Consider the following 16,040-nt stretch of genomic DNA (forward strand, 5'->3'; position numbering starts at 1 on the left):
TTAAGCACAGGTAGGTAATAATACAAAGAGGAGATGCTTCATGCCAGTTGATCAATCACTAGTATTAGAGGTCCTAAGATGAAAAAAATTGATTTCCCCCTCCTCTGAGAACTTATTAAAATTCCACATTAAAAAAATTAATAAAGCCTGATTCCCTTAACACCCTGACAACCTATCCAGTTTCTGTTACCAATCTCATTTCCTCCCACTTTATTGACTCTATTTTCCAGTTATGCCAAAACTGTCCCTGTTTTGTATAGTACCACGTGTATTGTTCTCTCTTTCAGGCCATTTCAACTTCCTCACTCACCCTTTTTGTCCTGAGGAAACTCTTCTTAATTTTTAAAGATATAGCTCAAAAGTTCTTCCTTTAAATACTGTATTTGTAGATTTATATTTGAACACATTTCTGCCACTATCAGCACTGTTTAGACAAAGGCCTGGGGTATAGTATTTGTCACTTGATAAACAGAGAAAATAGAGGGAAAAAGAGAACCAACCACAAAATATTCAGTCTAATGACAAGGTATAGGAATGGTCTTTGTTTTCATAAAAGCACCTCATTGTAGTAGGGGATTTGTGATTTCATTACTTACTTTTGTAACTAGTTTTCATTTATTCATTCATTCATCCAACAGTTAGGTGTCAGGCATTGTGCTAAAATATTAAATATAGCATTCTTTCCTTCAAGCTATACCTTTATTAGGAAAAACATTTTTTTGTTTTTGATATACCCTCACAAATAGTTTCACAGTTAATTTTATTAATATTTCTTCCTAAAAAATCAGAAATAAATCTGAATATTTTATTTTACAATGGAATTTCTCATACATGTTTTTAGCTGAAATCACCAGAGTTCCTTGAACATTCTATATAAAGTATTAAAGTATTATATAATATTTTATATAATGCTTCTTTATATGATCACTTATGAATGCACTAAGCAAAATAACAAATCAACCAAATCAATTGTATGCCCAAACAGAAAGACACCCTAGGAGACCTTCACCTTCATCTTCTTCTACACACAAATGGTTTTTCAGTTACTTATGCAAGGAAGCCCATATAGAGTCCATCAATGTCAGGGCTGTATTTTAATTATCATAAATACTTACTATTAATTATTTTCCTAGTAATTTGTTTTTTCATTAAAATAGTTATGCTCATTAATCATCATTGTAATCGATAGTTTTCTGAAACAAAATCTTTATCTTCATATAAAGTTTACTTTTATCTTATTACCCACAATTATACTAAGGAAACTCTGTATTACAAACTTGAAACAACTAGTTTCTTTACACTTTGTTTCAATATTAACAATGTCCTTGGGTCTATCCATCATTATAATGGATTTTGTCATAACATGATTAACTGAAGCAGTAGTTTGCACTGCTGTGAAAATAGCTTTGGTTTTGAAGGTATCGTGCTTCCATCAGGTTCCTTTAGCCAGGGTTTTGCTATAATAGGGCACACTAATTTTCATAATGCTAAAAGGTATAGAGGGCCAGATTGTCACAAAGTACCATTAAAATACTAAATACTTACTGTCTAGTTTCTGTTGGTTATTTTAGACAATGTAAAAATACTTCTATATACTGCTCCTTGAGGTGATAGATTTGTTTTTGCTGCTTTTCTTCTTATAGAAGAAACAGTGAACTGATGCATGCATTTATATTCCAATTGTGGTTCTGCTGTTTGGATTTGTATATGTGTGGGCATATACAAATTTTCCCACACAAATACATTTGTATATGTGTGGGCACAAACTTAATAATCATTTCTTTTATTCATATATCGAGAATACACTGAATGCTAAGAATTGTGTTAGTGCTGAAAAAATGGAAGGTGGACAGAGCTTAGAGCATAATGAGGAAATCTTTTTTAAGCTATTACAAACAAAATCTTAAAAAATGAGTACAAATGCAATTAAACACTCTGTGTGAAAGAACTGTGTAAAGGGAGAGGAGGGAAGTACTTTATATGTCCTCTTGAGGCAGGACTTCTTTAAGGTACTATTTCTACTGAGGCTTGAAGGAGGAGACCAGAAGAATGAGGCAGTAAAATGAGAGAAAAGAGACTCTAAGAGTGAAGAAATAGCACTTGAAATGGACTTGGTTTTAGAAAAAAAAAAAAAAAATGTGTGTTCAGGAAACCTGAATTAAGGAAAATAATATATTAGATTATTTATCACATATTTTAAAAACAGTAAAGCTTCAGCATTATTATGCATATTATGCATAACATATTTTGTAAAATGTATACTGACTCACCTAACAATTTGATGCAATTGATATAAAAGCAATGTGAGGCAATGATCCACTACAATCCAGATTACAGGAACTGTCAAGACAGTTATTCATGGATTCGAAGTCAAGATTATACTTTAAAGATTATGGGCAATAAAACCCCTCTTCTGATGAACTTCATTTAATCACTAGTCATTGAGTTCATATGGTATTGTTTCAGTTGTTGAAACGCTTTATATACGTTTGTATGTCTCAGAGAAGAGTTTGCTTTCTTTTCACATCCCCTAAAATGAAGTCAGGCTTTGATAATGACTCAAACACAGAGGACATGCATGTGGAGAGGGAAATGGTACTTAGAAATGCTGAGAGTTCACTCAGTAGCATATGTCATTCTTGTGCTGTCTGCATGTATTATCTTGACTGGAATATTGTTCATTAAATCATTAAAATATTTTTAATAGCTAGTTGCTGAGAAATAATCCCTGCTTTCTTTTCTCAATAAAATTTAGATTTTTTAAAACTTTATGGGTCATAAGAATATTGACAGCTTTTCAGTTAAAATACAGAGTTGTAAAATATATAATAAATCTGTGAGCAAATTTATGTTACAGAATTTGTAATAGTAATAATTATTTTTCTCCTAGCAAAAAGACTGACCCTCTGGCTGTCATACAAAAGGTAAAGTAGAGGATGTCATGTTTGATAAAGGAGAAATAGAGGATGACTTATAACCAGCGTCAAGAGTGAAAAATCCTTCCCCACTAACACTATAGTCTTACGTGGAACTGGGAGCAGACATCCCTACTTTTCTTCTCTTTTCATGCTTCATGTTGCTTGCTCTTATTAATATAATTCAGGTACCATCTCTCCTAAGTCTCATGCTTACTCTACTGTATTAATCTCTTAGGTCTAATTCATAAAGAGTAAAGTTCAAGTTGTTTAATAATATTCATTTGCTGTGTAGTTCAACAACTGGAACTGAACAGTCCAAAACAAGTAGATGACAGTGAGGGAGATCTCCAGAGTGCAATCTCCAGAGCTATGGTTAAAGGGCATGTCTCTCGCGGTGGGGAGACTAGGTTTCTAGACAGTTTCCTATGAAAGAAGATTCAGAAGTATACAGAAGAAGGCAACCTGCTAAAACCACTGAACAACAGAAAGAAAGAAAATTGTAGAACAACACCCATGGCCTTGGAACAAGACAGAGGCTGAGTTACCGCCACCATGTTTTCTGTCTCCAATAATATGCCAGATACTGGCAGTGCCATCACGATTTTGATTAGTATTGATAAAATGAACAAAAATGATAAGAATCTGGAGGGTTGTGGTGAAGTATAAACAAGGTTAAATAACCTGAAATGTAATAGGTAGATACTGCCTGTTTCTTATCCTTCTTTTGTATAAAAATACATAGTAGTATCTGAGTTAATACTTGGGAAATAATTGCCATGATCTCAGAGATATTCTCTGAACCCCATTGTGACATCATTCTTTTTTAGAATCTACACAAATTCTAGCAAAATATAAAGCTTGTATTATGCATTAGTTCCACTTTCTTGCTTGATAAATTTTATAAATATGATTGCCAGCACTCCCCTTACCACTACCACCGGGTTCCTTAGCGTTGCTTCTTACCATCTTATTAATAAGAGAATACAATGGAGGATCAGAAGGATGACATTAAAATGGCATTCTTTTCAAATAAGGAGAGTTTGGAGGAGGCTGATTTAAATAAAACTGAGTCATATGCATGCCCATGCTTTTAGTTTAATAATCCTTTGGCATATGACTTATATGAAGCAAAATTACTCATGCTGTACTAAAACGTGTCTATAGCTATGAAGAGAGTAAATGTGTCTAAATTCAATGCAAAAATTTGAAAAAGTGAAGGGAGATAATGACTAAATTAAGAAGAACATGATTGGTTTTCATTTTTATTGTAAAGAAATTTCAGGGCCTTAGGAAATGTGATTGATCATTTGAGCCGTTCAAAATTGAATGGACTTTTGGATTGAAAAAAATGTAGGATAGGATATTATATATTGGGGCAAAATTTTATTAGTTGATTTGCTTTTATAATAATCCATTAAAACATGATTTAGAAATAAGTGTTTTCACTGTGTGACCATAATTCTTTCCCTTCAGGAGAGATGTAAGCAATTACAGAGTATTTGTCTTTAATAAAACTAGTCCCTGATGTACATTCGGCACATACATGACAATACCAAAAAACTGATGGATATCATTTGATGTAAAGTAACTCTAGTTTCCCACGTGTGAAGTAAAAGAGGAAAATAAATGTTGTTACCAGGAAAAGATGTATCATGCTGCTTGTGTAAAACTACTAACTTTTCAAACACACACATCTGAAAGTGTATGTCTTGTTTTGATAACCTGTGATACTTTAGGTTAATGCCTCCCCATCTAAAATACAGCAAAAGGAAAAAAATATATAATTTTATTTTTAAAATTTAGTTTATAGTTATGTCAACAGTGAACTCTAATAGAACAGTTTAATTTTTGGTGGTGTAAAGTAAATGGTTTTAATTTCTGGAAAATTTGTTTGAGCAAACAGATGATGAATTTCAGAAAAATCAGTTTTGCATCCAGATTTTGTGGAATGACATTTCCTGGTTTTGCTCCTTTTTGTGAATTAGAAAGTGCTGTGAGAGCTAAGGGACACCTGGTGTGACACACACTCTGCTACTCCAGGCTTCTCTTTAGAACTGGAAGTGAGTGACTCCCACAGAATAACTCTAAGTTTTAGTTTAAATTCCCTTTCTCTTTTACTTGTCTCACTCTAAATTATAAAAGCAAGTCAATAATCACCACAATACTCAGAAACCAAAACTTGCATTAATATTTGAACAAAATGACTTACATTAATGTCTGCATATAACTGACATATATATGATTCTACAAAGTTTTAGATTATTTCATAGAGCCGACAATTCTTTTTCTATTGAATAATGCTTAAAATTATTGGCTTATCATATTTCACACATACGCACACATATGTATAATACATAGAGTTATTCCTCCCACATCTTCCTTATCTCAGTAAATGGTATCAGTATCCAATTGTTCAAGCAAAGAAACATACATTAAAAAAGTAGACATTTTAAAATTATCAAATTCTCTCATCTCCTACAGCTGATATGATTAGTTTGTCCTATCATTTCTACCTTTAAAGTAGGTTTCAAATCCTTTTGTTTTCTCTGTTAACTACCAATCTAAGCCATCATCATCACTTCTCTGTTCTAAACGTAGTATCCTCCATACCAGACTTCCTACTTCCACTCTCTCTCTACACAGAAGAGAGCATAATCTGTGGTAAGGTTATAACATTCTACTACAGTAAGTCCCCTACAAAAGAACCTTCAAGTTGCGAACTTTCAAAGATGCAAACGTGTGTGCCAGCCCCTGTATGCCAGGTATTGTACCACACTACTGTACTTTTCAAGGTACTGTACTGTCAGATTTAAAATGTTTTCTATATTTTTTGTGTTTGCTTTTTATGTATGTGTTATTTGTGTGAAAAGTATTATAAAACTATTACAGTACAGTATTATATAGCCAATTGTGTTAGTTGGGTACCTAGGTATGAACAAACTGGACTAATGAACGTGCTCTTGGAATGAAACTCATTCTTATGTAGGGGGCTTACTGTACTTGTATCTCTTCACTGGCTACCCTGAACTTAACACCCAGACTCTTTAGCTGATCTCCATGGTTTTACATAATTTGGACCTCTCTCCCCACTGATGATCATGCCCCAGCTATATTGTCCTTGTATCCAGATTTGGGGCTTCATGCCTTCAACTATCTTTGACTAGACTGCTCTTCCACAGGCTATTTGAATGGATGTTTTCTTCTCATCCACAGGAATCAGTTCATGAGTCATCTCCTTGAAAAGAATTTTCCTGATTGCCCTAACTAAAATAACTCTCATAGTCTCTAGTAATTATCATATCACCCTGCTTATCACCTTAGTAGCATTTCATTTTACTAATTAACACCATTTTATTGTGTATCTTTGCTCCTAAACATATTGAAGTAGTAATAGAGGCAGGAATAAAAGAACAACAACAAAATCCATCTCATTCACCACCATAAATCCAGCAATTAGAATAGTGCTTTTGCATGTTGTTAAAACTTAGAAAATATTTGTTGAATAAACAAAACAGTTTTTAAATTATTTTCTATTATCATTATAAAATTCAAATATATTAAGCTAAATGACTGTGTTCTCATCTTGAAATATTTCTTTCAATGACACCATTAATAATTCTCTGTTCACTTATTTATATCATTTATTATCACATATTTGTAGTTTTTCTTTGTTGGTTCCCCTGACCTCCAATCCATAGCCCATCAATTACAAAATTCAATGGACTATTTCTAGTTAATGTCCCCTATATTCTTCTTCTTTTCTTAGGATCCCTGTTTCAAGCTCTTATATTTATACTTCAACCATTGTTAAAGTCTTAATTGATCAAACTATCTCGTTTTATTTTTATTTCTAAATTGTGCTGCAACATTTTAAATAAATCATCCGGAGCATTACTTTATTCTTGCTATTCTCCTATTCCAAAAGTTTTCAAAATTCTATATAACGTATTAACTAAAATACAAACCTCTTTGGCATTCAAGCTTTGTAGAATTCTGGCTCAGACTACATTTCCAACTCATTGTTGCCCTTTTAATAAGTATACCTTCTGCTTCATTTAAAATTTAAAATATACATTCCTGAGACCACATGTTCCTTCAATATTCACCCTTCATATTTAAATTTGGTCTGTCCTTCAGAGACTACTTCAAATCTTTCTATAGCAAGCCCAGCCCACAGTCTGAATTCTTCAAGAAATATCTGTAAGTGGTCCCAACATCTCTCTTTAGTTCTATTTTCATCCACTCATCTTCCAGAATACTTCATTCTAGTGGCTGGTTTAGGAAGGATTACAATGCAGTAGTGAAAAGAGCAAGTACTTTTGGATCTCACAGTGTTGATTGAAATCCAAGCTCTACTACTTTCATACAGTCTTGGAAATAAGGAAAAGGAATTTAACATCTCTGAGCACTGGAAGTATCCACCCATAAAACTAAACTAACACACTAGAACATTTTTTTCAAGGCTCAGCTCAATTCCCATCTCTCCCAAAGAGGCTTCAATGATCCTGACAGTGTGAAATGTTCGCTTTCTTCTCCAAGTTTCTGGAATGAAAATTTTGTCATTTAGGATGGCTTTTTGGCATGTATTCTTTTGATATTAGTTTTATCTTTTATTTCATTTAAATAATAAACCAGTATTTACTGAGCATGTGCTATATTTCAGCACTGTGTTACACACTTTGCCCACATTACAGTAGGTGGTAAAATGGTTTCATGGGTGAAAAAACTGAAGATAAAATAAATCATTCAGAGTTACACAGCTTCTTAAAGGCTAAGGATTCAAACCCAGGTCTGTATAGTTTATGATCTCAATTTATTTTTTGTTTCATGCCTTATTTTGCCGAAATGACTACACCTCCCATAAGAAGTCTAAAATATAATAGTGCTAGAGTTTCTTCATTTCATGACTTAACAATACCTTCAAGAACCCAAACTCCCTCTACTTCTCGATGTCATCATATTTGGCTTTTTGATATGGTCTCTTATATGTGCTCACTTCTTTATCACTACACTACTACCCAGACAACAATGTCTAGGAGTTCCAAATGAACTCTTTATTCCTGCAACTTCTTTTTTAAAAAAGTAAGAAAAGCCTTTCTCAGGAGTCCCTTTTTCTCCTGCAATTTCCTGTTTATAAAAGTGAGAAAGCCTTTTCAGGAGTCTCTTTCTCAGGATTTCTTCTCATATCTCCTTAGCTAGAAATTAGTCATATATCCCTATCGAAGGCAATTGCTGGCAAAGAAATAACATTTCCATGATAACTCTGTCTATTCCACTGATTATCAATCATGTCTGCAGTTTAGAATGACATGGGAATTTTCTCAGTTACAAATTCATGTGATCCATCTCAAAATAATTAAATTAGAATCTCTCATGCTAGGGCCTAGGCATTATCAATTTTTAAAAGTACCCAGCTGATTACAGTTTACAGCCTAGTCGCTAGACTAATCTGGGGCTAGGCATAGAGGAAATCATGGCAGATGGAGGATAAACATCTACACAACATACAGGCTCTGCCAGAATGAGTGGAGTGAGGCAGGGGGAGAATAAAATGAATAAACAATCAAACTATCTCCTACATAGTATTAAATTTTTGTCCTTATAAAAATTTAGAGTAATATTAAAATTATAAATGGGTGCTTTTTCTTTTTCCTGCAAATAAATTATAAGTTTAGCTTGATTCAAATTACTAAGTCCATTCTGTTTAATTGCATGTATTTACAGGTGCTGCAGTGTGCCAAAGTTATTAGGGAAAGAGGCTCTGGCTTTCAGAATACCTGAACAACCTTTAAAGCTCCAGGATATTCTTCTCACATAGAGAGCTATACTGCTCTACAACACTTTGGCACTTTGGTACCAGCAATAACCAATTATATTAACTTTCACTGTTTACCTAGTGTGTGACTGACATTTTGAAAATCAAGGGAAGCAGCAAACTTCTCACTACACCTCTCATGGATGAAAGTTTGTTTTAATCTTGTTTTCTACAGGCTTTTGTTGCAGACCCACTAGCCAGCAGATTGACTATATAATTTCCTCAAGGGAATTACTCTAAGTTGCAAGCATAGCTCTTCTTTCTGGGCAATGCAGACTGATCCTATAAAATAAGTTAGTCTTCTCGTAACTACTACTTCTCCTAGGTGATTCTGTGAGAATCTTAGGAGAGACATTGTTATTTCATAATCTGTCGAGATCCATTCCTCTGGTTATTCTTGGTACAGAATATGAGTACTTTTGGTTATAAATACAGCAAGTTTAGTTATAAAGACTCACAATGTGGAAAATCATTAAAATGCATATTAGATCACTGATCATACAAATATTTCATAGCTAAATATTTGACATTTAGGGTTGTTGTTAACATAACACCATTACTTGTCCACATTCCTCTTAATTTTCAGCATTTAACAAGTCCAAGTAATTGCAAGTTTCAACTACTAGCAGTATTTTCCCTGAAGCATCATTAGCAGACACATTTGGGAGTTTTTCTATTGTAAATTAAGACATCCTATGAAAAAAACAGGGTTTATTCCTTAGTTACCTTGTTTCTCACTGAGGTGACCTTTAAAATTTAAACAGTAAGTTAGATGCTCCTGTTAATATTTAACTACATAAAGAACTATGTCTTTAGAGTATTAAAGGTATTTTTGCCTCCATACAACTTCAAAGACTGGGTACTGGTACTCACTATATCCTAAAGGGAAACAGTAACCTCCCAAGGCACAGATCATAAAGTGCAAATTGGCTTTTAATGCTGAATCAATGGTTTACCCTGGTCTCTATTCTCTTGAGTAAACAAGTGAGATTTTTGTCTACAAAAATAAAGTTAAAACAGAGAGGACAAAACCTGATACCTGTATGAGACTCTCTGGAGGCTTGTTATCAGCAACTGTGAAATGGTATCATTCTCATTATTTATTTTTTTCCATTAGAAAAATATTTATTCTCTTTGTATACTCTAAGAAACTCCAGGGCTTCCCTGGTGGCGCAGTGGTTGAGAGTCTGCCTGCCGATGCAGGGGACACGGGTTCGTGCCCCGGTCCGCGACGATCCCACATGCCGCGGAGCGGCTGGGCCCATGAGCCATGGCCGCTGAGCCTGCGCGTCCAGAGCCTGTGCTCCACAACGGGAGAGGCCACAACAGTGAGAGGCCCGCGTACTGCACAAAAAAAAAGGAAACTCCAGTAGAGAGTGACAGGCTTTCATTTCTTCATGGATGATCTTTACCCTGGAAAACTGAATGACTTCACTGTCTCTACATTGGCTGGCAAGAATACATAATGATTCAGCAAGGTGTTTTGAAAAGAACTCAAGAAGTACTAGATCTTTGACAATATATATGACAAAAGGAACTCTAGGAATGTAGAACAAATAGATTTATTATTGATTATTACTCGAGTGATGGGATGGTTGATTGGTTCATTCAATAATATTTTGAGTATGAAATTTGGTCTAAGTTAAATTTTATTTAGAAATGTAGAGGCATGATAAAGAGTGAGGTGGTATATTTTTATGCAGTTATAGTAGACTGAGGTACTGCCACATTAAACTGGACCCAGGCAGTCATTTCGCTCAGAGTTTGGCAAACAATGGCCAATGGTTCCAATCCAACTCACTGTGTTTTTATTTAAATAAATTTTTGTTGGTACAAGCCATGCCCATTTATTTACTTATTGTCTATGGCTCCTCTCTGCTATAATGGCAGAGGTGACTAGTTGCAACAGACAACCTATGGCCCACAAAGCCCAAATGGTCAGTTGACCATTTATTAAAAAATTTGCCGACTCCTTGTTTAGTATATTCTTCATTCCATAATATGTTACTTAGTGTTAAATTTACACATAGGCAGCTCAGAGGTGAGCCTAGAATTTTATATATCACTTAATGGCATTGCACTCTTGAGCTCCTTTCTCTTTGCAGTCTCTCTAAGATTATCCAGCTCCTTGGAGGCTCCTTTATATGGTTTTCTATCTAGAAAGCTGGGGCTTTAGTTTCTATATTCTACCATACACCTCCTATGACTGTGTCTGCTACCAGAGCCCAGTAGTAGGAAGACAGAGAGAGAAAATAAGCAATGAAGATTTGCCCGTGTTCTTGGTACTGGTGAGGGGACAGAATTCCTCTCCCTCAGAATTTTGAGCACTTGCCCAGTTGTCACTGCTGTCACCATTACCATTGCCACTTGTTCTAGTATGACACTGCCAGAGAGCTAAAGCAGGAGAAAAGGAGGAAAGAAAGAAAAAAAAAAAAAAACTCGGGTGATTTCTCCCACTCTCGCTGGCTGACCCTTGTAAGTCCTCTTTTCTGATTCTGAGACGACAAAGTGAGGGTTTTCTTGAAGCCTTTTTTGTTCTCACCTGGGGTATACATCCAGGTATCTGGATGCCTGCCATTGAGTCTAGGCCTGACAATATGGGTTAGGGGGCAGAGGTACTTGGGAGATTCTCTGCAGGTTTGGCAATGCATCAAATTTTTGTCTTCTTCCCCAAGACTCCTTCAGATACTGACTTCTCAGAGTCCTCATATAACTACTGAATTTTGCCAAGTTTGTAGTTGCATTCAGTAGGAGAGACAGGGTAGATAGATGACACTTAGTCCACCTTATGAAGGAACCAGAACCATTCTAACAAGGTTATTTTCATTTCTGAATAATATATTTGTAGAAGACCACACAGCAACACTCTATAAATATGACTGGTAGATTTAATTTTTCTATTATAGGGCATCTGTCCAGCTTCTATTCCTCCTCCCCCAAATTCCAGCAAACTCAGTTAGGAGAAAGAAAACCATAACTACATTTCTGAAACAATTCTTCAGTCCCAAATAGGCAGAATACTATTTGATCTTCTTGAAGCATTTGTAAAATATGTTTCTGGGTCTTAACTCTTCCTTGAAAATATTGTCTAGTTTCATGCTATCCCAGAGTATATACTTTCTTAAATGTATTTATCCTAATAGTCAAAATATATAATTATTGATACTTAACATGAAATATACTAAGTTGATTTTCCCTTCTTTGGAAAAATACTCTTTCATCTTTAGAGAAAATTTCCAGTAGTATTTGTTCCAAATGGCATCATATTTCACTCCCGTTGTACTTCTTAATCTCTTTACCACTCTAAGGACATACAGCCTTCTAAAATCTTATGTGACTGACAAACAGGAAAAGAAAACACAAAAAGTTCCACACAGATAACACTGATATAGTAGTAGTTTAAGAAAAATATATGACATGATCAAGAATATGTGATCAAAAGTAATTCAAGACATAAGCACTCTTGAGTAATTGTCTATTTTGATAAGAACTAGAATTTCAGTATTCTAGTGCACAATATTACCTTGTAATTTTCTGCATTCATGAGGAAGGAAATTTAAAAGAATAAAATGCTTTGTCCTAGAAAACACAGAAAATAAATGCTCAATCTGTGTATCAGATCTCTATATTTTCATTTTAGTATATTGTCCCCTACCAAACTTTCCATTATGATCTACAGTAGTCTACCTGTTTCTAAGTTATAATTCACAGGATTATAATTATTTCTACTATAGGTTTAGGAAGCTAGTGAAAGCAGAACATAGATTTGTTGTTTAATTACAACTAATTATTTATTTTTAATCTGGAAATAATTCTGTCAGACAAAAAGCAGAAAAATTAGCAATCAAGTAATCACTATTTTAGTAATATACAAAGAGTCTAGTTAGTAATACTAAAATACTAAAAAAAGATCAGGTGCTTAGATTCTTAATGATTTTAAATTAAACGTAATTGTTGTATTGCTAAACTCTTAATCCAATTGATATTAGTGCTCTAAACTATGAACTCCATATTAAAGTAAATTGGCAGCATAATAGGTTGAAGATGTAATTGAAAAATAAAGACAGATATTGTGAATGTCTATACAAAATTAACTAAAATAGATCAAGCACCTATACATAAAACCTAAAAATAAAAAACTCAGAGAAAATATGGAAGAATATTTCTGTGACCTGGGTTACACAAAGAATTTTTTGAAATGAAACCAAAATTATGATACATAAAAGAAAAATTGATGTTAGACTTCATCAAAATTAAAAATTTCCAACCTTCAAAAGATATTGTTCAGAGAATGAAAAGGCAAGCCATAAACTGGATGAAAATACTTGCAAAACATATAACTGATAAAAGGTGTCGGGGCTGTATAAATAAGTCTTAAAACACAAACATAAAAGGAAAACAGAATAAAATTGTGCAAATTAAAAATGGGCAAAGTTTTGAAGAGATACTTCAAAGAGCATATATGGTTGGAAAATAGGCATGTGAAAAGATGCCATCACTAATTAATGGGAATATGCAGATTAAACTACAATTTGATTTATTAAACATCTATTAGAATTGTAAAATGAAAGACTGACTATATCAAGTGCAGGCAAAAATGTGAAATGACTATAACTTCCATACACTACTGGTGGGAATGTAAAATGGAACCATTTCAGAAAAATAGTTTGATAGTTTCTTAAAAATTTAAACATAAGCTACTGTATGATTCAACTCTTCAACTCCTAGGTAATTACCCAAGAGAACTGAAAGCATATATCCATACAAACATTTATGCACAAATGTTCAAAGCAGCATTATTTGTATTAATCAAAAACTGGGAACAAACCAAACATTCATTAACAGGTCAATGGATAAACAGGTTGTGGTATATCCATATATTGGAATAAAACTAAGCAATAAAAAGAATGTTTGATGAGCATGAATGTGTATGGATGAATGTAAACAACATGATGAATCTCAAAATAAGTATGTTGGGTGAAAGAAGCAAGACAAAAGAGGGTATTCAGTTTATAATTCTATTAGTATAAAATTATAGAAAATGCAAAATAATGTCTTGTGACAAACACAGATCAATAGTTAGATGGAGATGAGGATGGGGTAGAGGAGAGTCTGGTGGGAGGAATTTCCAAGGGGCATGTGGAGACTTTTGAGAGTAATATACATATTTGTATTTTGATGGTCATAATGGTTTTACAAGTGTATATATGTCCAAACTTATTGTATTGTAGGACTTCAACAGGAATGACATCGGCAAGATGATGGAAGCCCAAGACCCACCTTCCTCCATGGAGACATGAATTTAATAACAACAAACCAACAAAATACCTCTGTGAAAAATCCAGAAACTAGTTCTTGCACCCCAGGTGAGTGCAAATTCCTGATACTCTCCACTGTCTCTGGTTCAAAGTCCCTCCCCACTGGCACAGTGCCATGTAGTGCATTTGGGAGGAAATCTTTAACTCCTATCTTCTCCCTGGGGAGGGAAAGGAGTAAAATGTATGTCCACCTGCCTTTTAGGGGGGCTTCCCAAGTGACCAGAGTCTGTTCTGCCTTCATTCAAATATTGCAGGAGGGGTGGGGGCAGTTAGGGTATCTCCGAGAACAAAAACATCAACCACACACCAAAGTCTATAGTACCTCAGACAGACAAAAGATGGAACACCAGGACTGTGATTTACTACAGCACCACAGAAGCCACAATACTATAGAAAGACAAGGGGAAGTCGGGGGGAGGCCTGAGCAAAAACTGACAAACCTTTTCAAACAGGAGATAAACACACAGAAACCCAGAGAAGATAAATACCCAGAAAAGCCTTGAGAGGTCTCCAGATTCTCTAGCTACTCTGTATAGAGAAAGTTCTCTCTGTATGAAACCAGACTGCAAAGTCTGAGAGAGTTGACTGATTCCTTGGATGCTTAATTCTCAACAAAAACAACAACAAAGCAAGAAATTCAAAAACAAGCAAGCAAAAACAGGCAACCATAACACATCTAAAGCAACATATAAATCTCCAGAAACTGAACGTTAAGAAACAGAGATACATGAATTAAAACAAAAAATTCAGACAAAGAATTCAAAATTGCTGTCATAAGGATGATAAAAGTCAATTCTCCAGGAAGATATAAAAATTATAAATATGTATGTACCTAACATTAGAGCACCTAAATAAATGGAGCAAACACTGACAGAAGTGAAGGAAGAAAGAGCAATACAACAATAGTAGGAGACATCAATATCCTACTTTCATTTATGGATATAAATCAAGAATATCAACAAGGAAATACAGGACTTGAACAACATTACAGACCAACTGAAAGTAACTGACACATACACCACACTCTACCCAACAGTAACAGAATACATATTCTTCTCAAGCACACATGAAATATTCCTGAACACAGACCACATTATAGTCCACAAAACATGTCTTAGCAAATTTAAGACGCTTAAAATTGTACAAAGTATCTTCTCTGATCACAATGGAAATAAACTGGAAATCACTAGCAAAGGAAAAACAAGCAAATCCACAAATATGTGGAAATTAAACAACACACTCTTAAACAGTCACTGGATAAAAGAAAAATTACAAGGGAATTTAGAAAATACCTGAAAATGGATTAAAATTAAAACAAAACATTGGGATGCAGCAAAAACAGAGGGAAGTTTATAATGGTTAATACTTATGTTAAGGAAAGAAGAGAAATCTCAAATTAATTACCTAACATTATGCCTCAAGGAACTAGAAAAAGAACAAACAAAACCAAAGTCCACAGAAGAAAGGATATAATCAGATGAGAGAGTAATAAAAGAGAATAGAAAAATAATAGAACAAATCAATGAACACAAGATTTGATATTTTGAAAAAATCAACATTAACAAACCCTTAGCTAGACTAAGTAAGAGAGAAGACTCAAAATGTCTACAATTAGAAATAAAAGCAAAAATATTACAACTGATGACACAGAAATAAAAAAGAATTATTGGAGACTATTATGAACAATCATACACACAAAAAAATAAATACCCTAGAAGAAGTGGATAAATTCCTAGAAACATACAACCTACCAAAGCTGAATCATGAAGAAATAAAACATCTGAACAGACCTCTAACTAGCAAGGAGACTGAAGCAGTAATTAAAAACCTCCCAGCAAAAAAAAATCAAGTACTAGATAGTTTCACTGAATAATTCTACCACATATTTAGAAGAATTAATGTCAATTCTTCTCAAACTTTCAAAGAATTAAAGTGGAGGGTATATTCCCTGGCTCATTCTATGAGGCCAGCATTACCCTATACCAAAAT

The sequence above is a fragment of the Neophocaena asiaeorientalis genome, unplaced genomic scaffold (genome assembly GCF_003031525.2).
Source record: "Neophocaena asiaeorientalis asiaeorientalis breed wild unplaced genomic scaffold, Neophocaena_asiaeorientalis_V1.1 scaffold533, whole genome shotgun sequence".
NCBI lineage: Eukaryota > Metazoa > Chordata > Mammalia > Artiodactyla > Phocoenidae > Neophocaena > Neophocaena asiaeorientalis.